This window comes from Lissotriton vulgaris, chromosome 12, assembly GCF_964263255.1.
Source record: "Lissotriton vulgaris chromosome 12, aLisVul1.2, whole genome shotgun sequence".
NCBI classification, from domain to species: domain Eukaryota; kingdom Metazoa; phylum Chordata; class Amphibia; order Caudata; family Salamandridae; genus Lissotriton; species Lissotriton vulgaris.
Genome location: NC_141700.1, coordinates 705,017,998 through 705,039,211, shown reverse-complemented (window position 1 = coordinate 705,039,211; position 21,214 = coordinate 705,017,998).

Below are 21,214 nucleotides of genomic sequence, written 5' to 3'. Positions count from 1 at the left end.
TCCTTGAATGCCACGATTGATATTGATAAGTCAATTGAGCATTCAGAAAAGTTTGTTAAAGAGATTAGGGGTAAGGACAATAGTGATGTTTTAATGTAAATAAGGAACTGAAAGAACAGAATAAGCCAAGATTGACTTCCAGTCAAAGGAGTTACACCTCTAACAAAAATGATACTAATCATAAAAGTACGAATCAGTATGGTGAGAAACGGAGTCATACACTGTTGTGTTTTAGATGCAGTAGTAATTCGCACTTAGCCAATTACAAGAATTGTCCTGGCATTGATAAAGTTTGTGCTAAATGTAGTAGAAAAGGGCATTTTACTAAATTCTGTAAATCACCACCGAAGAAAGTTAATTACATGCATATTTCAATTGACGATGATTTCAGTATGGGTAATGTCGAGAATGACATCAACACTGTTATTAATGTATGTTGTGTTGATGGTGTTTCCAAATTCCCATCTTGTATCGTCAAAGTAGATGGTATCGAGTTAGACTTCTTTGTTGATTCCTGTGCTTGGTTTTCTATTATTTCCCGCAAGATCTTTGAGGACAATTGGCCTGGGAGGTGTTTAATATCACCGGATGTATCTCCTGGTGGGTGTAAGGGCCAGAAAATTGATTTAGTGGGATATTTCTCAGCTGAGTTGGAGTTTAGCAAAAACCATGCATCAAGCAAAGTTTATGTGACAAAAAGTGGGAAGTCACTACTTGGATGGCCACAACAATTTGATTCAGGAGTTAAGCTTGACCCTAGGGCAAATCTGCCTGTATTTGCTGTTGAACCATCTACGCAAAATAGTGTTGTTTTGGTTGAGAAGCTAAGAGGAGAATTTCCTGAAGTATTTAGTGGGAAATTGGGCAAGTATCTTGGGTTTGAGCACACTATCAAGCTACACGAGAATTCTGTTCCCATACGACATAGAGTAAGAAATGTCCCAATTTCTTTTCGTGGTAAATTAAAGGATTTGTTGAAAAATCTATGTAATGATGGAATAATAGAACATATTGAATCCTCACCGTGGGTTTCTCTGATTGTGATTTCGGTCAAACCTTCTGGTGAGCTCAGATTGTGTGTCGATTTACGCAGTGTGAATCGCTCTATTTGGGTGGATGCCCATCCGTTACCTAATTTACATGAGTTGGTTTCCACTTTAGCGGACGCGAAAGTTTTTTCGTGCATTGACATAACTAGTGCGTACCACCAAGTGGAACTGTCGGAAGAATCTAAAAATATGACTGCTTTCATTACTCCTGAGGGTCTCTACAGGTATTGCCGCATGCCTTTTGGTCTTGCGAGTGCAGCCTCTGTATTTCAGAGATTAATGAAGGATACCTTAGACGGTTTGGATGGGGCCCTCGCTTTCCAAGATGACATCTTGGTATATGGGAAATGTGATGAGGATCATGATCGCAATTTATACTGTGTTATTGCTGCGTTAGCCAAAAAGGGTCTCACTCTCAGGTTAGATAAATGTAACATCAAGGCGAAGGAAGTTGAGTACCTAGGTCATACTATCAGTGGAGATGGTATTAGGCCTAAAGGGAAGCATATTAAAAGCATTGTGAATGCACCCTTTCCATCTTCTAAGGAACAATTAGTGGCGTTTTTGGGCTTAACTGAGTTTTATGCTAAATTCATTCCTAACTACTCAGTCAAGGTTGATCCTTTCAGATGCCTACTTAAGAAGAATGCTGTTTTAAAATGGTCTGGCGAGATGTCGGTTGCATTTAATGTACTGAAGGAGTTTATTGTCAATGCTCCGTGCCTAAAACCTTTCATCCCTGGTAAGAAATGTATTGTGATGGTGGATGCAAGCAATTTAGGACTGGGTGGAGTTCTTTTACAGAGGGATGATCATAATGAATGGATAGTGGCTTATGCATCTAGGGCGTTGAGGGAAGCTGAAAAGAATTAATCTGTGATCGAGAGGGAATTACTAGCGTGTGTGTGGGGGGCAGAGCACTTTAGGAGTTTCCTTTGAGGAACTGAGTTCGTAATTAAAACGGACCATTAGCCCCTTGTGTTTCTAATTTCCCCGCGTTGAGGTAGGTCTATGTCAGCGTGGTTGGCAAGACTTTCCTCAAGATTACAACCCTTTCGATTCAGTATTGAGTATGTCCAGGGTAAGGCCAATATCCACGCTGATTGCATGTCCAGGTTGCCCATTGTTGATGGTGTGTTTCAGGAAGATGATTGTGAGCTAGCGTTAACTGCTTGGGATGTGAATTTGATTGGAAGTGATAAGCATGTTTTGAGGGAAGAAATATGGATTTCTGAAATGGAGAAAGATATTGTGATAACTGAAGTAAAGAAGTGTATTGTTCAGGGTTGGCCTGAGACGAGGAAATTGTCTGGGGAGTTAATGAGCTTCGCTAAAGTTAATGGTGAGTTGGCTATTGAAAATGGCATTGTTCTAAGGGAAGATAAAATAATTCCTCCTTTTAATCTGAGGTGCACCATCATGGAGATTGGCCACGAGGGACATTTGGGTATCTCTTTAATGCGAAGGCATATTAAGAAAAGGTTTTGGTGGCTGGGGATTGATTCTTCTATTGAACAATTTGTGTGATTTTGTGGTAGTTGTGCAAACAGTAAGAAATCTGCTTTTCCTTTGCGTGCTGGATCTATTCCTGTGGAATTTCCAGATGGGCCATGGAGGAAGTTGGGCATTGATATTGTTGGGCCTTTTCATGTGTTGCCTAAGGAAGAGAGTTTTGGTATTGTTTTGATCGATTACTTTTCTAAATGGCCTGAAATAAAAATAGTAAAAGAGGTCACATCTCAGATAATTATTGAGACTTTAGATAGCGTCTTTTGCAGAGAGGGTATTCCGCAAGTAATTGTCAAGGACAATGGTCCGCAATTTATTAGTAAGGACATTGAGGTTTTTTCAATAAGTGTGGAATAACTCACAAGAGGATTGCTGTTTTCCATCCTGAAGCTAATGGACAGGTGGAACGCTTTAATCAGGTGGTGAAAGAGGCTATTCAGCTTTCTGTTAAGAGGGGTCTGAATTGGAAGAATGCTTTAGGTTTCATGCTTCTGTCTTACAGGACTTCTCCTAATTCGGTTACTTTAGTCAGCCCGTTTGAACTTTTGAGGGGGAGGAAGCCTAGTACTACTTTGGCTCCATGGTGGTTAAAAGGGAAAGTCTCAAGTAGTAAATGGAACAATATTGATTATGGTGTGGTAAAGGATAGAGTTGAGAGGTACAAAAGTAAAATGAAAGTGAACATGGATAACAAAAGAGGTCATCTGAGCAAGCAAAAGGTGGTCATCAGTGACTTTGTTGACTCAAAGGAAACATCAATGTATCTAAAGGAACTCAATGTTAGTCGGATCCTAAGGAGGTTATTGAGGTCTTTAATAATGCAGTCAGAATAGAAGGTGGAAGTGTGTGGAATTTTAATAGGATTTCATTGTATAAAGGATTTGATTGCTCTGGCAAAACTGCAAAAGAGTCCGAGTTGGGGGAAAATGTACGATCTTGTGCTTCTCCTAAGTCTGTTCCGAGTTGTTCGAAAGAAAATGTTGAAAACCAAAGGGAGAAAAGGGAACATCATGTGCCGGGTAGGTTCAAAGATTTTGTTATGACTATAGAGAAGTAAAAAAAAAAAAAGGGAGGAAGATGTGTTCCATATATACTGTTATGCATCTATCTTCCACGTGCACACTGTGCTCGTGGAAGATAGTGTTCTCTTTAAGAATTGTTATGTTTTGCATGGGGGAGTTGGATCACGGGGAGAAGGTTATCATTAACTGTTTGGCTCTGATTTGAGAAGCTGCATTAAACCTTCTCTCCTACAAACACATTCCTTGTTATTGTGTTATTTACGGATCTTGACTTCCCTACACCGGGGACTAAAGCATTTGCTAAGTTTATGGAGGAGAGGCAACAGTATGATGCAGCAGGTTTTTAACTTTTTTTTGCTTGTTTTTTTCTGTTTCTGATTGTACTTGTGGTAGGTTAGATATTTATTTTCGTTCTTTGTTGGAAAGTGTTGGGAGGGGGCTCGCAAGCTGAACATGCACATCTACTGCCAAGCTCCTCTTTGTATTGTGGGGAGCAGACCAGCGCCCACACCATGTCCATCACTCAGTGTCCACCATCCCCAGTGGTCGAGACCTCCATATGTCAGTCCTACCAACCCCTCCATTAATCTAGCAATTAGTGATAATTTTTACAGATGCTGCCTTAAATATTAACTCTTCACAGGCGACATCATCAGATAACTAGAGAAGACTTATTTAGCAACAGGATGAAACATAATTTACCTGCATAGGTTTAGGCATAAGAATGATGCAACAAGAACCAGTCCCGAACATACAGGTCTGAATCTTTGTATGCACATGCATGTTGCCTGTTAATGTGTGTTTGATTGTGCTTTTGTGTGTGTATGTGCATATATGTATGTACATGCTTGTCTGTGTTTATGTCTGTATATACATGGGTGAGCATGCATACATGCGAGTGTGATTGTGCTTTGTTGTGTGTATGTGTCTGAGCGTGCATGTGTAGGTAACTATGTAGAACTGTGTGGGTGCATGTTCATGTATGCAGTGCGCGTATATTTATGTCCGTGCTTGAGCAAGACGGCAAAGCCAGAGCCTGGAGAACCCAGCCTTTCTGGCAGCAACAGGGCTGCAAGGCTGCTGTCTTCAACTGAACTTCAGCAGACTCAGAACTGTATAAGGAAAGCCCACATACACCCTGAAACCGATCTGCGTTTTGCCTTAAAAAAGAAATACAGCTGCAGAGCTCCTCTGAAAATACATACTTAACAGTTCGTACGGTATCGTATCATATCCCAACAAACTTGATGGCATGATAATTATGTGTGTGTGTGTTTGTGTGCAAGTGCATGTTTGCATACATGTGTGTGTCAGACTGTTTACTTAGGCATGTAGGAGTGCTTGCATGTGTGTGTTTGCTTGCATATGTGCATGCGAGTGTGAGTGTGTAGATGTATCTCCGCTTGGTAATGCTGTATATGTATGTGCATGCTTGCTTATATGCATGTCTATGTGCGCATGTGTCTTCGTTTGTATGTATGTGCTGGTGCCTGCATGTGACTGTGTGTGTGCATGAATGTGTGCATGTGTATGTATGCTTGTGTGTTTGGATGTATCTCTGTACGCGGCTCCAGCTGGCTGTGTTCCCGAATGTGTACATGACTGTGTGTTCTTTTGTGTATGTGTGTTTCTGTGCTGGCACATTTGTGTGCGTCTGTCCGTGCATCTATGTTTATTTTGAAGTTTTTCTTTAGTAGAGCATGAACGGCCACGGGGGTGGGTGAGAGAGCTTTACTGCGAACAATATCTGTGGCAATAATTACTAAACATATGACAAATTGAGGAGCCGAAAACTCAGCAATACAAACAAAATGGAGCAGTTACACACATGAACCTGTTATTATACCTTGTTGTCCTCCTTTGTGTACCTTTGTCTACTTTGTATTTATTGCTCCTTCTATGTACGTGCTTTGAAGCTGATTTCTTGGCATATCAGCACTATAGACACTGGATGCATATAGTCTAGTATTAACAACAACGAAAACATATTCAATAATTAAAACAATCAACATATGTTGTAATATGTCAAGTTTTTTGTGGGCCTTGTTTTATACCAGGAATACATTTTAATTCCTTCAGACTGTGCCAGTCTGGATTGGATTATGTTTTATTATGGAAAGGGCATGTTTTTATTTTAATAACTGTGTTAATACTACATAAAAACACACATGACCGAGTTCTTTATTTTACTAGGGTGAGGAGGCAAATCTATTTCATAGGTAAAAAACACTGCAAAAACCACGATGGATTTAGGCCCAGATCTTTGTACTGGGGTGAATGTAAGACATTGTTCTGCATTCTGTCCATCAACTGTGTTTTTTGCAATTTTCACCCCGAGTGGGCTGGGTATGCTCAGACGTGAGTCCCAGGCTCTCCACATCACTGGAGTCAAGCTATCCAGGCTGAAGAAGGCTGATAGCCAGAAACCGGTCCTTGGATGCTTGATTCCGGTCTAGGAAAGACATGGCTTGGCAGTTCGGGCTGGACTGTTCCCATGAGGCACAGGGTCAAGACTGATTTGCATATAGCCATTGTCTGACCTAGGGTGGTGTGGAGTGCAAAAAAATGATGGATTTAGGCCCAGATCTTTGTACTGGGGTGAATGTAAGACATTGTTCTGCATTCTGTCCATCAACTGTGTTTTTTGCAATTTTAGGTAAAAAACACTGGCATTTACAATACCAATAGCTCCGAACTCGAACAAATGCAAGACTGATTGCATTTCCAATGCATGTTTTACAGTCACATTCCTTAACTGTTCAAATATGTCCCACAAGTGCCTTATGTACAATCTGCAAAAAAGTAACTGATTACAACACATAACAGCAGTCTTGATTTTGTTGAGCTTAAAAGATATGTCCATGGGCCAATGAAGTAATCTTTCACTTCCTGTGCTTCTCTTATGCTATGTGGGAGTTGGAGTGTGTGTGTGTGAGTGAGTGTATGTCGCTTTGTGTTTGCCTGCATTTATGTGTTTAGGAAATTCACACTTTCTGTTCTGTTCTTCTTACTTTGTGTTTGTGATTATATGTGTGCGGAACATGTGTGTACTGAAGACAACATATCATTGGTTGCTCTGCCATACTATTTCTCCTGATTGTGAAGGAAGCTTGCACCACTATTAATGTACCTTTTTGTTGTGTTTAAAGAATACGCTCATTACCTGGCTGCTTGACTTGATACACCTCTGGGATCCACGGTCCCCGTGATGGACATGTTTAGTGTGTGAGAGAAGATTGCACCTTTCCATCTCATGATGCATGGTGGAAGTCTGCCCTTGGTGGATGCTGGCTGTACCTGTGCTGTCAGTGAGTGATGGAAGCTAGCTCTGCTGACGGTTGTGCATGTATGAAGCAAGCGTGCCCTTTCCGTGCTGTACTCATTGCATGCGTGTTAATGAAACCTCCTTGCCCTGCCTGTGTTGTAACTCTTCAATGTGTGCCAGGAGGTGCTGGGAGGTGTTACAGTGCTCTCAGTCATGGGGCCTCGCGGAGAGCGATGGTGCGTGATGCATGAGAGGAAGGGTGACCATAGGCCTCATCACCTGTGTGCCCTTGTATGGGAAGGCCTACTCTAACTAATGTTTGAGGGGTAACATATTCTTAGTGCCGCTGGAATTATGTGGCAGGGAAGAACGAAATTATATGGCAGGGTTGACAAATTATGTGGCAAGAAAAGAGAAATAATGCAATATAAGGAGGCATCTTTTGTTACAGTATTACTTTATTATTTTGTCATTTTCTACACATGGGGATACAGCCTGGGCAAAGATTTTGCCTTATTAGTACGAGTTTAACAGAAAAATACACAAATAAGAAACGGGAAGATGAACAGTTAACTTTTGTGAAGGATCATCCAACACTCTTGAACACACATCACCACATTTCCAGTACCTTTGGAAACATTTGAGCAAGAAACATCTTTTTGTGTTCAAATCTGCAGGTTATGCATGCACCAGATGAAGGATTATGTGGCAAATGGGTCAATTCCTTAATTATTCGTGGCCACAGAATCGCAAAATTCCAGTGGCCCTGCCTATGCTAAACACAACACAGAGTTGCTACTGGGACTGACCCAGGTGACACAGATCCCCTTTATTTATTCCATGGGCCACGCCCAGCCAGAGTGTTTTGTGCTTTGCTCATCGCCCACTGTGTACAGCCCGAGAGGATCATCACAAAAGATTTCCAAATGGACCACCCACTTCATACAGATGCCCTCGCTACCTACTTAGTTGTCAACACTACTGCAGTAGTGCAAGTCATCGCAACTTTTTTTGTGGGATGATCTCTCTTGGGTGGGACAATCTTGCCTCTTGCTGCTGCCCCTTTGATATCCCATCTGTCTGCCCATCAATGTCTAGTGTTACCTCCAAATACCCACAATATATGAACCAGGAGTTCGCTGCTATCAAACTTTCTTTTGCGCAAGGAGACAGGTAACGCAACAGCTCCAAGCACACCCTGGCCGAAGGGGTGGAGCCATGCTGTCTGCCTGTGGTGGAATGAACCAGGCAGTATCAAAAGATATGCTATATGAGTTGAGCCATGAGAGGGGCCTTTCTAAGAGATACAGAACAGTCAAAGTCTATTTTGAGAGGTTTCATTAAGTATACTGGGATTCATGGTAACATATCCATCAAAGAATGAACAGGAGGTTCGTTCAGGAAAAAGACAAAGGAATGAGGGAGAGTTTGAGTGGAATACTTGTTCAGAACAGGATAATGGGGGATGTCAATATGCTGAGTAGGCAGACCAGGGCTACCACCGCTACTCACATCGGATGCAAGAGTACAGAAGAGGTTACTCCATCAATAATATCCAGGGGTTGATGACATAAGGCCAGATGCAAAAGACACAGGCCAAAAACTGTACTACAAAGAGTAGGCACTTTTGAGGAAAGTTGTGCCAATGTGGTGAGGTTTTTAGTTGGCACATATGAGAAAGAAACATCTACAAGGACAAAACATGTAGCATCTAAGAATTACGTGAGCGCCTCAGGACAGTTTTCAGGTTGCAAGGCACATATAATTTACAACATTTTGGAGGAGGACAGGGTTTTTACAGGGTTGGAGAGCTTTAAAGAAGGTGAAATAGAAAAATTACCAAGGATCAGTGGGCAGAAGGTTGGGTTGACGGTGCATAACAGGATGTAGGAAATAAAGAGTGGTCACCAATGTGGTAGGGTGAAAGAACAACGTGTAAAGGTGTATGGTTATCTGCAAAACTGCAGGGTGTTACACACATGTTAAGCATGAATCTCAGATGTGAGGTGGGGAGTTGGCCAGCTAGAGACAAATGACAGTTGTCAATGGCTTGAGAGGAAGGCCCAGAGACAGCATGTGACAAGAGGGTGAGCTTGTTGAAGAAATCACAAGAGAGGAAGGTCTTCTGGAGTGTTGAACATGTCCCTCTATGCAGGGTAATCCCAGACTTTTCCCTTTCCATATTCTCCCTTTGTTAAAGCCATTTTTGTTGACTTTTAGGGCTCTGTACACTTTTTCTTGCTAACCAGTGTTTATGTGCATGTGCTCTCTATTTTAACATGGTACAACTCACCTACAACTGATAGGTATATTTAATTTACTTATAAGTCCCAAGTAAATGATACTATACGTACCCAGGGTCTGTAAATTAAATGCTACTTGTGGGCCGCAGCACTCATTGTGCTACCCAAAAAGTAGCATTTGTACAACATGTCTCAGGCCTACTACCGCCACTTGTAGTGCAGTTTTAGACTACCATTTTGACCTAGGAAAATAAACTTTAATTCCAGGCCTAAACCTTCCTTTTAATACTTACAATTCACCTCTAAGACAGGTCCTATAGGCTTATAGGGCAGGATGCCTGGTACTTACAAAGTAGGACATGAGGGTTTATAGTTTACGTGTCCTTGCACAGAAAATCTCCTGACTATAGTTTTCACAGCTGTAAAACTATCTCTCCCATAGAATAACCCTAGCTCACCCTATTGCACCTAGTAAGTGCTCATTTCAGTTTGAGACCAGATACAGATATGCGTTTACATTCAAATTAATTGTAATTTAAAATCCTCTTTAGTGGTGAAGTTTGATTTATTGTTTTAGCTACTACCCTGAAAATGACACTTTTAGAATGTTATATAACAAAAAATAACCTAACCGTCACATTTAGGGTGCTGTTTTGCTTTCAATAGACTTAGGACTATCACTGATTCGTAGTCTTAAGAATTTATTACCTTTTCTTTTGAGACTTTTTTGCAAGTTCATTTCATTAATGGAGCATGTCCTTCCGTGAGACACACCACCTTCACCAATTCTTTATACATATATACACAATGTACAAAACATGCAGTTTACACATACAATATATACAAAGTACAACTTAGACAAAATTGCATTAGGCTTAAATCCAGTCAAAATTCAATGCAACAGCCATGTGGTGGTAAATACTTAAGACTATTCGAATCAGCGATAGTCCTCAGTCTGGTAAAACCAAAACAGCACCCTAAATGTGACAGCTAGGTTTTTTTTTGTTATATACTTTGTATAGGCCCTACTCAGCCGCCTTTGGGCCAAACCCCTTTTTCTGTTGCACTTTTAGAAAGTTGCCATTTTTCTGCCCTAAACCAATTGTGCCTTTCTGCATGTGTTCAGCGTCTCATGACTGTGAATGACTCGTCTGTGGTGTTTACTATATTGCTTCAAGGCATAGAGACAAAAGAGGCCTATAGGTGGAGTGAGAGGTTCTTTCTGACAAGATGTCTGGGGAGGAATTATGCCCTTCCTGATTATAATTCCAAGGGCCCTGCCTGCAGCACACAGGCAAAAGTTGATGCTAGGTCTGCCCATGCCTTTGTCGTCCTAGACAGTTTGGAGTCAATCTCACTGGGAGGGGAAGAACTGACCATAGCTAGTTTTGGGAGTATGCTAGGGAATTACCCACACAAGTTCTAACCCCTGGTATAAATGTACTAATATAAGGTAATGATGCCCCCAGGGGAATTTTTTCAGATACAAACTTATTCAATGGTATACAATGAATTGTGAGAGCCCTTAGTCTTGGCCTCTTGTAAATAAATTACACTTTTAAATTGTAATGATTCGAAATTAACTTATTAATGAACTACATGGTCTTGTAGATGACTTCACATGTTAAGACCAAAACGTTGACACTATCAATCCAGTTTCATTTGTATTTTTACATACAAACTTTTCAATGTTTTTGAATGATGTTTTCCTTTTTCATTTAGTATAAGAAATGGGCTTTTACAAAAGTGTTCTTGTGAAAAAAATCTGTGTGAAAATAAGGGTTCTTCTCAGTCGCTTTTTGTCTATTTGATGCATGCCTTTGTACCCTCTTCTGTTGTATTTATATAAATTTGTATTCATCTAGCTCACACCCTGTCATGCCCCTTTTTTCTGCTTTCCCCTACCTTGATAAGTTTATTTCAAATCATTATAATTTAAATGTGTAATAAATTTAGAAGTGGCCAATAGTATGGGCTCGCGAAGTAACCTCTTTGCTCAGAGAATCAGTCGCCTGCTACTGCAGCCAACGCAAAGCTCAGGCGGGTTTTGCTTTTAATGCTGAGAGCGACTGTCTATGACACCAGTTAATGAGAGGCTCCAGTAAGACTTGGTCTTTGTGTAGACCGCAACAGCTCAACTTCGACCGTCAACATGAACCCACGTCAAAGACCGGCTCTTCATGCTATGGCAGTTCGCACCCAACGTTATTTTCAAGCAGCCTTCCTCCTCGCTGCTCCCGCCAATGGGAAGGGCATGCTTCGCACTGGACTTGAGAAGGTAACTTTTGAGCAGGACCAACCTGGCCCATGTATCCAACTCCCGCTCCATCGTAGTCGGCCTGAACTTGTGACTTTCTCTCAGTCCAGTGCGACAAGGTGACTGCCAGTGGTGCTATATGCTTTTATGGCACAATTTTCATCTAAAACATAAAAACTCATATTTTTGGTATTACTGATTGGAATTTTGTTGTTATGTGGTAATTTTTTTTATTTGTTGCTTTGCTCGTTTTCTAAATTGGTTTGGGATTTTTCTTGTGTTGTGTTTACACTTTAATATTGTTTGAGCGCTGCATAAATATTTTACACAATGCCTCCAAGTTCAGCCTGTCTGCTTTTGTGCCATGCTACCAGAGGGTTAAACACAGGTTAATGTGGAGACTTTTGTGGTACCACCCTAACAAGGACTGTGTTTAATTATTTGAGAGGGTGTTCAACTTCTCAACTTATAACCCAGTTTTTTTACACGGAGTGAGTTTCAGCGAGGATACTGATGAATTGGGGTAGGTTGTATGTTTAAACAACTACTACCGGAACCACGACTTCCTTTTCTTTTTTTTTATTAAAGTAATTTTTTATTGAAAAATAGCATATATACATGGTGCAGAGTGAAACACATGGGGGATGGGAAAAGACAGGGAAAAGCGCCCCGGGGGGGGGGGGGTGGGGGTGGGGGTGGGGTGGGGGGTATGCAAGCATTGTCTCGAATGGCTTGTACCCGTTTGTCCATGTTCTCATACTTGCTTCTTCTCGTCAATCCTTCAGACTTCCCCATGCCCCTTACAGACTGTCTGATTGTCTTTTCGCTCCCCTGGTGGTGTGAAGAGAAAAGAGAGCTGTAGAGATATAGAGAGTAAAGAGAGAGAGGAGGCACATTGTGTCGCAGAGTAGGTGATGTCTGTGGTTTATGCCGTGTTGCTTAGTCTGGACGTTCAGGGTGGCTTATGGGAGGACAGGTAGTAGTCTAGCGACAGCCACATCTCGCTTTTTTTTCCTGAGCTCGGTAGGCTGTTGGTTGTTATGGTGTCGGCTCCTCGTAGGAATATAACCCAGTTGAACCAGGCTTTAAAAGAGGCCTTTGCTGTGTCTTTCCAATTGTTCAACACCGTCTTGACCGCCGCTGTAAGCAGGAGGTCAATCAGGTCCCTGTCATTTTCGGATGTTCTGGATGGGTCGGTGTACCCCAGTGCTAGATAGTGAAAGTCCAGAGTTAGTGTGGCGCCTGTTACGTCATTAATTAGAGTATTTATTGAGTCCCAGAATTTCCTGATCTTGGTGCAGTGGAAGAGGAGGTGTGCCAGGTCCCCCTTCTGCTTATTGCAGTTCCAGCAGGAGTCGTTCTCTCCGAAATGTTATATCTCGTTTTTGCCCGTTAGATGGCACTATTGTAATTATAATACTCATTGCGTGAACCTTTTTTTTTATTTATCTTTTTTTTGTTGGGGGAGAGCCCCCACCCCTCCTTTTATCCCTTAATTCTTTGGAGTGATTTTTTACAGGTGCAGAGTGTAATGGAGAGACTTGTGGTTTAGGGAAGTCGTGCTTAATTAAATTCGTGGTTTTTGTAAGTTGTGGTTCTGGCTTCGTTGTTCAGGTAAGTCGTTGTACAATCTTCGTTGTTAAGGATGTTTCCCATTGGGGTATGAGGTCAGCGGATCTGGGAGAAGGTCGAGCCCTACGAGGCGAGGGGAGAAGAGGAATGAGGACTATTTTGAGAGGTTTTAAAAAGCACGAGTCAACTCTCTTGTCAAAAAATAAAAGTATGCCTATTTTGGAAAAGGCAGAGAAAAGGCAGTGATGAGGGGAGTGAGTGGAGTAGTCACAGAGAACAGGATTAATCACTGATACCAATATAACTAGGGGCAGACCAAAGCTGCTACCACCAAGAACACCAAACCCAAGAGTTCAAAGGCAGGCACTGTACTACTGAGAAGCAGGGCTCAAATTACAAAGGCTCAGATGTAAAAGAGACTGGAGACATCAACACCATATGTGATGCACGGTTATTGTACAATGGTATCTTGATGCCTCCAGGCACCCACCAGTTGCACAGTTTAAGGGACGATTTGGCAAGGGAATGTGTTTAAACTACTTTACAGAAACTAAGTTGGAAAACAGGGTGGAAGAAGAGGAGATGAAACTAGCAAGGAGCCAGCAGGTACCTACTATTATTGATATTCGTGGGTACCTGCCATTCACAATATACAGGAGCATATACTGTGCTGATACTGCCAGAAACTCCCAGAGAGCAGTGTGGTATTACTTTAAAATAATATTAAAGGTACAGCCCTTATCAGATTTGGGGTGTGGCCTGGCCCCACTATGATGATGATTTGTGGACTAGGAGGTCTGAGGGGAGGTAGACAATTAACTGTGGATGACTCTGCAGGCACCCTACCTCTGCTCCATGCCCCCACTATATGGCATTTCAACTAAGGAGGGTTTGGAATCTCAACATGGCAACTACAAGAGGTGCTTGGTGGTGTTTTATTGAAGGGGCTTGTTAGGGGTCCCTCTACAAATATAGAGGTGAACACCCATGGTGCAACTCCAATCGACATCCAGTCACCTGGAGGCAATCCAGGGAGGGTGTGCTGGAGAAAGACCAGTGCACTAGTTCAACTGCAAGAGTTGGAATATATGGGTGGGAACCACCCATCAGAAGGGTTGATCTTGGATGCTTTCATTGATGTTTTCAAGACACAGTGGGCCCGATTCACAGAACTAACTTAAGACAAAATCCTAAACTTACTACTTTTGGTATTCACAGAAGTTAGGATTTTGTCTTAAGTTTGTCTTAAGACAAACTTAAGACAGATTTAAGACATAATCCTAACTTAAGTATGTCTTAAGCCTGTTTTAAGACAAACTTAAGACAAAATCCTAACTTCTTAAGACAGACTTAAGTTAGGATTTTGTCTTAAGTCTGTCTTAAGACAAACTTAAGACAAAATCCTAACTTCTGTGAATACCAAAAGTAGTACGTTTAGGATTTGGTCCCAAGTTAGTTCTGTGAATCAGCCCCAGTGTTAGCTCTCTGTATGGGGTGAAGGACCGGGATTAATAGCAGTGCCAAAACTCTATTGTCTTAAAACTGAGACTGGGCAGAATGTCCATAATGCTGAAGTAATCAGAGTAATTTTGGGAATGCTGTGTTACTCTGATGTGGAATTACTTTTAATTAGTTAAGTGTTGCTCGCGTAATTAGGAGTCAATTGAATGGAAAAATCCTACCTCCATATCATAGTTATCAAGAGTGAGCGGCTGCTCGCGCTCGTTAAATGTGCTCTGCTGCATTTAGCACTGTTTCTTAGCACAAAATGCATATGTAAGGGTGCAATTTGTGCTAAGAAGATTGCACTAAATGCTGGCAATAGGTTGGGGGAAAATCCTACACCAAGAGCACATTGAGCGAGTGTGAGCAGTTGCTTACACTTGCTATTTGTGTTCCGTTGCATTTAGCACTATTTATTAGCGCAACATGCATCTTGCATTAATTTTGGATAAGAGGGCTGGTATTTGTGCTAAGAAATAGCGCTAGACGTAGGATGTTTCTTCTCATGTAATTTTGCATAATCTTGCGGAATTCTTAGGTAATTGCGTGTGATTATGCTACACTTAATTACACGAGTTACGCCCAACCCCTACTTAAAACCTGTGTCCCAGACACGGGGCTGGTGGCTTAGTGGGCTAATGCATCCACTGTAGGGGCTTGTGTTTGACTCCATGGTCACAGGTTCAAATCCCGATGGATCCATTCAGCCTTTTATCCTTCTGAGGTTGATTAAATTAGTATTATTTGGTTAACAATAACCATCTGTTATTGAGCACGAGATACCCTTGGGTGAATGTACATGTTATGTTATGTTATGGCAGTTAGCCAGCACAGAAGCAAACATGTAGTTGAATTGCTTATTTCAGCAGCAGCCCACCACCCCTCTGTTATTAAAATACAATTTCATAGACACAGATAGCCAACCCAAGTCCGTTAATATTTATGCATGCTCTATTTTTGCATAAATTGTTTTGCTCCTTTTAATATGAGTGGTGGCTGGATTTTATTTTAATAGAATTTTTTTAGGTGTGATCTTCTCATCGTTTCTATTTTCTTTAAGTGAGTAATTTAAATTAAACTGTGTTGTTTAGGTTATTTTGTTCGATTGGTATGAAATTATGGTTTTGAGCTTTCTTAAATGTGTTTGAAACGAGCCACAACTTGCCTTCTGCAAGTTTAAGATACTAGAACTATGTTACCCATTTATTGTTGTTCTTCACCTTTTCCCCTCTGGTGTTTGAAACAGAGGGCCTTGGACATTGACCGAAGATAGCATAGGCGCAGTCTTCAAGGTAGATAGCCCCAGCTATTAGTAGATGTAAAGAAACCCAACCTCGTTATCAGAGGGCTCTAGATTAGCCTTTAACCCATCTGTAGGTTTCCGGCATGAGGCCACAATCCTTTCATTAATGCGGAGGCAGCAAACCTGTCATTAACGCTGAGGCCAGAAGCTGACAGAAGTTCAGAATGATCCTGCCATAATAAATTAGGCTTCAGACATTAACAGCAGACAACACCCTTGCTGTCATAAGTGTAAGGTGGAGGTGGAATGTACCATGCTGAGGAGTGATGGGGAACCATTTGGCAATGTGCCGCCATCTTGTGTTATGCACTGCCCAGAGCAGCGCTGGTTGACAGGGTCCAAGGTGTGCCAAAAGCCTGCACCGCATGAAGCAAAATCAAGCATGTGTTTAGCTGTCAAAGTGCTCTAACTTGAGGACAATCTAAATACAAGTTAATTCGAAACCTCTGTCTGCCGCAACTTATCCATATGCTAAAACTACGATTTGGAAGCTGCTGGCTCATTGTGAGCAAGCCACACCCCTTGACGGCAGGAAACAAGGGTGAGGAACGAGTCTTGCCTCGCCTCTTTTGAATAAACATATCTTTTGTGTAGCACACTTCAAACTCCATCGTTGTCTAGGTGCTTTTGTATTTTTTTGGACAGACAAGGGAACTGAGGCATAGGAACAAATGCTGTTTTGTGCAGGATGCAGTGTGGTAAATTTGAGAGAGTATGGCTCCAAATATCATTCGTCTGATTTTAAACTATGTAATGATCCCACTTCACTTCAACTCCTGTGTATAAATTGGAACCCTTACCTAAAGGAAGCTGTTCGTGTTTTCAGTGCTTTCTTTCTACTATTCAAGTTGTTGGACAGGCCTCGTGAAGGGGCCGCTCCCTCCCCACATGATAAAGCCCGAGCACCGGCTCTCCCGGTGTCACCAGAAGAAACCCCCCGGCAACCCACAGAAGCAACCCGCAACCCGTCCCCAACGGGACGCCTGCTCCCGAACACCCCGACATCGGCCGGCCCGGGCCGTCATCAGCAGCATTGCCCCGGCCCAGCCGCCATCTTGGACACTGTGCCACGAGGCCGCGTGGCCTCAGCTCGACCCCAACCCTGGGCCTGGCCAGGCCCTGACATCGAGGCACCACCATCCACCCAGGAGGTGAACGGACCACTTGGCAGGTCAATGGGAGAGAGGAGTGTCGATGGCTCTCCCCTGCCAGGTGCCGATCTCCCCCAGCCTCCCCGGGCGCTGGCTCCACCCCCCTGCTGGGTGTCTGGACTCCCTCATCCCGGACCTCCCGACCTCCCAGCGCGAGGGTCCGGACATCAAAGGAGGCCAGACCTATAACTGGGGCAGCTCCAGAGCAGGAAGGCAGTTGTATCCTGGAGTCGAGAGACACCTAGAAGAACTCATCCTTGACGGACTGCTGGCGCTGCCGCAGCCCTGCCTTGTGAATCATCGTTCCTGCCTGCTGGCGCTGCCGCGGCCCTCTGCAACCTACACCTTCGTCGGGACCTGCTGGCGCTGCCGCGGCCCATCCTCGTGAACCATCGTTCCTGCCTGCTGGCGCTGCCGCGGCCCTCTGCAACCTACACCTTCGTCGGGACCTGCTGGCGCTGCCGCGGCCCATCCTCGTGAACCATCGTTCCTGCCTGCTGCCGCAGCCCTCTGCAACCTACACCGTCGTCGGGACCTGCTGGCGCTGCCGCGGCCCACCCTTGTGTGAACCATCGCCCTTGCCCGCTGGCGCTGCCGCGGCCCTTCTCAAACGAGACTTATCATCTTAGCCTGCCGGCTCTGCCGCGGCCCGACCTTCCAGAACTCCGAGCTCGAGGATTGTGAGCTACCCATCTTGCCACCTCCGTACCAGACCGGTACCAAGACTGTCCCGCTACCCTTTCCCCTTCAGAGACTAGAATTGAGAGGACCCTCGTGTCCCGACCTCACTGTATCGCTGATAACCTTACTTCAAGAATCGTATATAAAGAGTGTTGACCTCATCCTTGTGTGGTGTCCATCTGTGGGGGGGAAGTTACTCGTCTGTACGATCGCTGGAGACGGCCCTCACCGGAGGCCTCTCCCCCTGTCCTCGGCCGACCCTCCAGGTCCCCGTCTAACACAAGTCTTTGCAGAACAAGGTTTTTCTCCTATGGCATACTGTGATCACACCTCCAAAGAAGTCTGAATATTTCTGCAGCAGCATTTAATCTCACAGAAATTATTTCTATTCTGGTTCCTTGTTAGATGGACAATATGGTTTGTATCAAATTCCGAAGGTTTTCTGTACTTGTTTTAGTAGGTGCATTTTTAGGTCTCGCCTATTAGGCGCACATGCACTGAAAAGGAAAAAAGACCTTTAGCCATCGGTTCCCTTTTTTGCCCAAAAACGTGCACGCGTTACATTGCTTTCAATGGCAACGCGTGCACGTTTTGCGTTTCCCTTGCGGGAGTGACCAGCGGCGCCATATGTTATCAATTATCGCGCTTTGCTGCTCGCTCCCACAAGGGAATCGTGCAGGCCCCCTCTTCGCTCCCCCCTCCCGCCGCGCGCTCACGCTTGTGCTTGTTATTTCTGCATTGGTCCTTCATGGTGACAGTGTCACTTCTGTGTTCAGTAATCAAATGTCATTTAAGAGCCACAAGTATTTGTTGCGTTCTTATGCTATTGTCCTCGAACCTCACTGCAGGTCCTCTAGTGTCATGAGTGTGATGATAAACCAGTCTTGCTTGTATTATACATCGGCTTGCATGCTGGAATCTTCTGTCCTGTAGGAAAAACAAACAATTGTTCAAGTCATAGAATACAACGTGCTGCTTGCTAAAAATCCATCAGGGTCTTGGTGTCACACAGGATATGGTGCAGATTAGCAGTGCGTTCATTGTGCCGGCAAATTCCAGTGCGGTAACAGTGAATCTCACAGAGTGGCTGTTTTGTTTTCATTGCAAATGTAGACCAGGGTCTGTTTCTATCTGTATACATTTAAGTAGCGCATAAAGCAACACGCTATAGCTGTCAAGTGGCCTAAAGTTACCCGTGACACCGTCATTCTGTTTTGGCATTCCCCCTCCCCCCCTTGCAAGACGAATTCTGGGTCTTGCAGTACACACTTTACAGTGTGTTGCCCTCTTTTCACACTAGTGCACCATACATTTCTATTCTGGGACCGATTAGTACTAGCTTACAGAAGTGCTGGCACACTCTGATTTAATATAGGAACACATTACTCCTGGACATAGAAATCCGAGTGTCTTACGTTTTGGCGGTGAGCCCGGAAAACTCATCCATCGTGTATCCTTTCAATAAGAACCACACACACAAGCATGCTTGTTGCCATACTTTGAAAGTTTGGTTTCATGCCTTTGATGAAATGGCTCACATATAAAGGGAAAAACCATGGCCCTCCAAAAACTGAGGTCTAACCACTCACATTGTCTAACCATTGGCAGTCATCTTGCACCTCGTTTTCGCATGCTCCAATGGCTCACATTCACACTAGTATGTTGACAACCATTCCCTAACAGGATATGTAAAGGGTATGACAGTGACTGAAAGTAGGTGCCTGTTGGACTTTTCAATTTCCTTACAGTAAACATTCTACGTGGCACCCTAAATCTCACCCAAGGGGTGCTAAGGGTTTACTAGTTGTGTGTTGCCCGCTTGCTGCCCTAACAATGGATTGTTTGGTACAGCATCTCTTGTCTGATCACTGTACCACACCAGGGTGAAAAGAATGACCAAGATTTCGGGGAATCTGCTTTGCCTGGTTGTTCGGTTAAGATTCATTGCCTAGGTATCCAGCCATAGGTTCTTTTAGGATCCGTCCTTCCTGTTAGGTGCAGGCCTTTATAGAACAAGGTACCTCATGTAATGGAGTGTATTAAGTCTGTGTAAACCCATGCCCGATTTGGCATAGTAGAGTCCTAAAGAAGCTGCCCTGTGGCTCGTGCTTACACTGGGCATTCCTCTTACTTCGAAGACCAGGTCTTGATTCCACTGTTACTGGAAAAGTTTAGGCACTCATACAAACCAATTCAAGCAACGTTTGCCAGTCAGACATCAGTAGCTCTCTATCACTCACCCAGACTTTTGTTCCTTTTCTGGCACTTTAAATATTCTTCCTACTAGAAGGAGCTGAAGTCTACTACCCAATAATACCCTTGTGAAAGCACGATCCAGTAAACAGCCCGAGGTGGAAGATGTGTGTAGAGCAAAGCCTTTGTTCCAGGTAAAAGATGAACATTATTAGCCAGCCTCTGTTACTGTATGTCAGCATTGCCATAGCCTATAGGTCTCGCCTTTGGGAAATTGTAAGTAAAAAAAAACCTGAAGTGAAAGACTTCACGTTTACATTTACTGCATCCTAAATACGAAGTAAATGTAAACGTGAAGTCTTATACTTACTTACAAGGTCCCAAAAGCGAGACCTGTTGGCTATGCCAATGCTTGTTGTATTTGAAGATGTGTAATATCTACAACTAGCTTTCGCTAACATTTTCTGTATAGGGTGTCTTAGCAATCAAAGTAAGCTCAGGCATCAGAAGAAAAAGATTTTTGGAAAAACTTGAAAAAATAACAATTATGTTTTACAATGGTCAACTCAAATGTTAAATATTGTGGTGTTCCTTTAAAAAAAAAAAAAAGCTGATATCATAATCTTGTATTAATGATGCACCACTCAGCAGGGATTGACTGCTTGTATCCCTCTTGATGTATAAACTGTAAAGCGCTCTGATGCCCTTGGTGGTCATGTTCGCGCTATAGAAAACTTTCTAAATGAATAAAAATAGCTGAATGCTCACTTTTGGGGGTTGGGGGGGGAGCCGTGATGAATACAACACGAGTTTGAATTTTGGAAAGGGCAACTAAGGCGCATTTTCTTGGGAAGCTCATGTTTCTTCATGAAGAAGACACATGACACCTATGCTTTGAGCACACACGAAAATATCCAGTCCCCGTGATACTTAGACATTTCTGCCTAATTCCACGCCCTGGGGGAAAGGGGAGGCGGGTTTGCGGGGGTCCAGTATTCTTTGGTGCTTGTGGCATTGTGACGCTCGCTCCAAGCCTCATCCCTGCCCGTCCATGGCACCGTAGGCTGTGACTGCATGGAGGCCCCACCCCTATTTCCAGGATCCGCCCCTCCAAGCCACACCCCTACTTCACGTTCTCCTCCTTTCAAACAGTGGAAAATTATTACAATTTTCAGAAAGTGGGCCAATCCACAATTCTTCTTTTTCTTTATTATTATTATTATTCATATTTATTATTATGACCTATCTGCTGTGTTGTAGTGTGAACAAATATAATGCTATTATGACACGCTCCGGGGCTGACTATAAACGCAGACTGTAGGTGACTGACTATCTTCCTTTCCTCTCTGCCTGTCCTTCGCAGAATAATGCAGGTTACTTTGAGATGCAGTTTAGGATAAGGTACACACCTCGCTGAGTCTCACCTGCTGAAGAGGTAAATTAATATGTTATCTGGTAAACAGTGG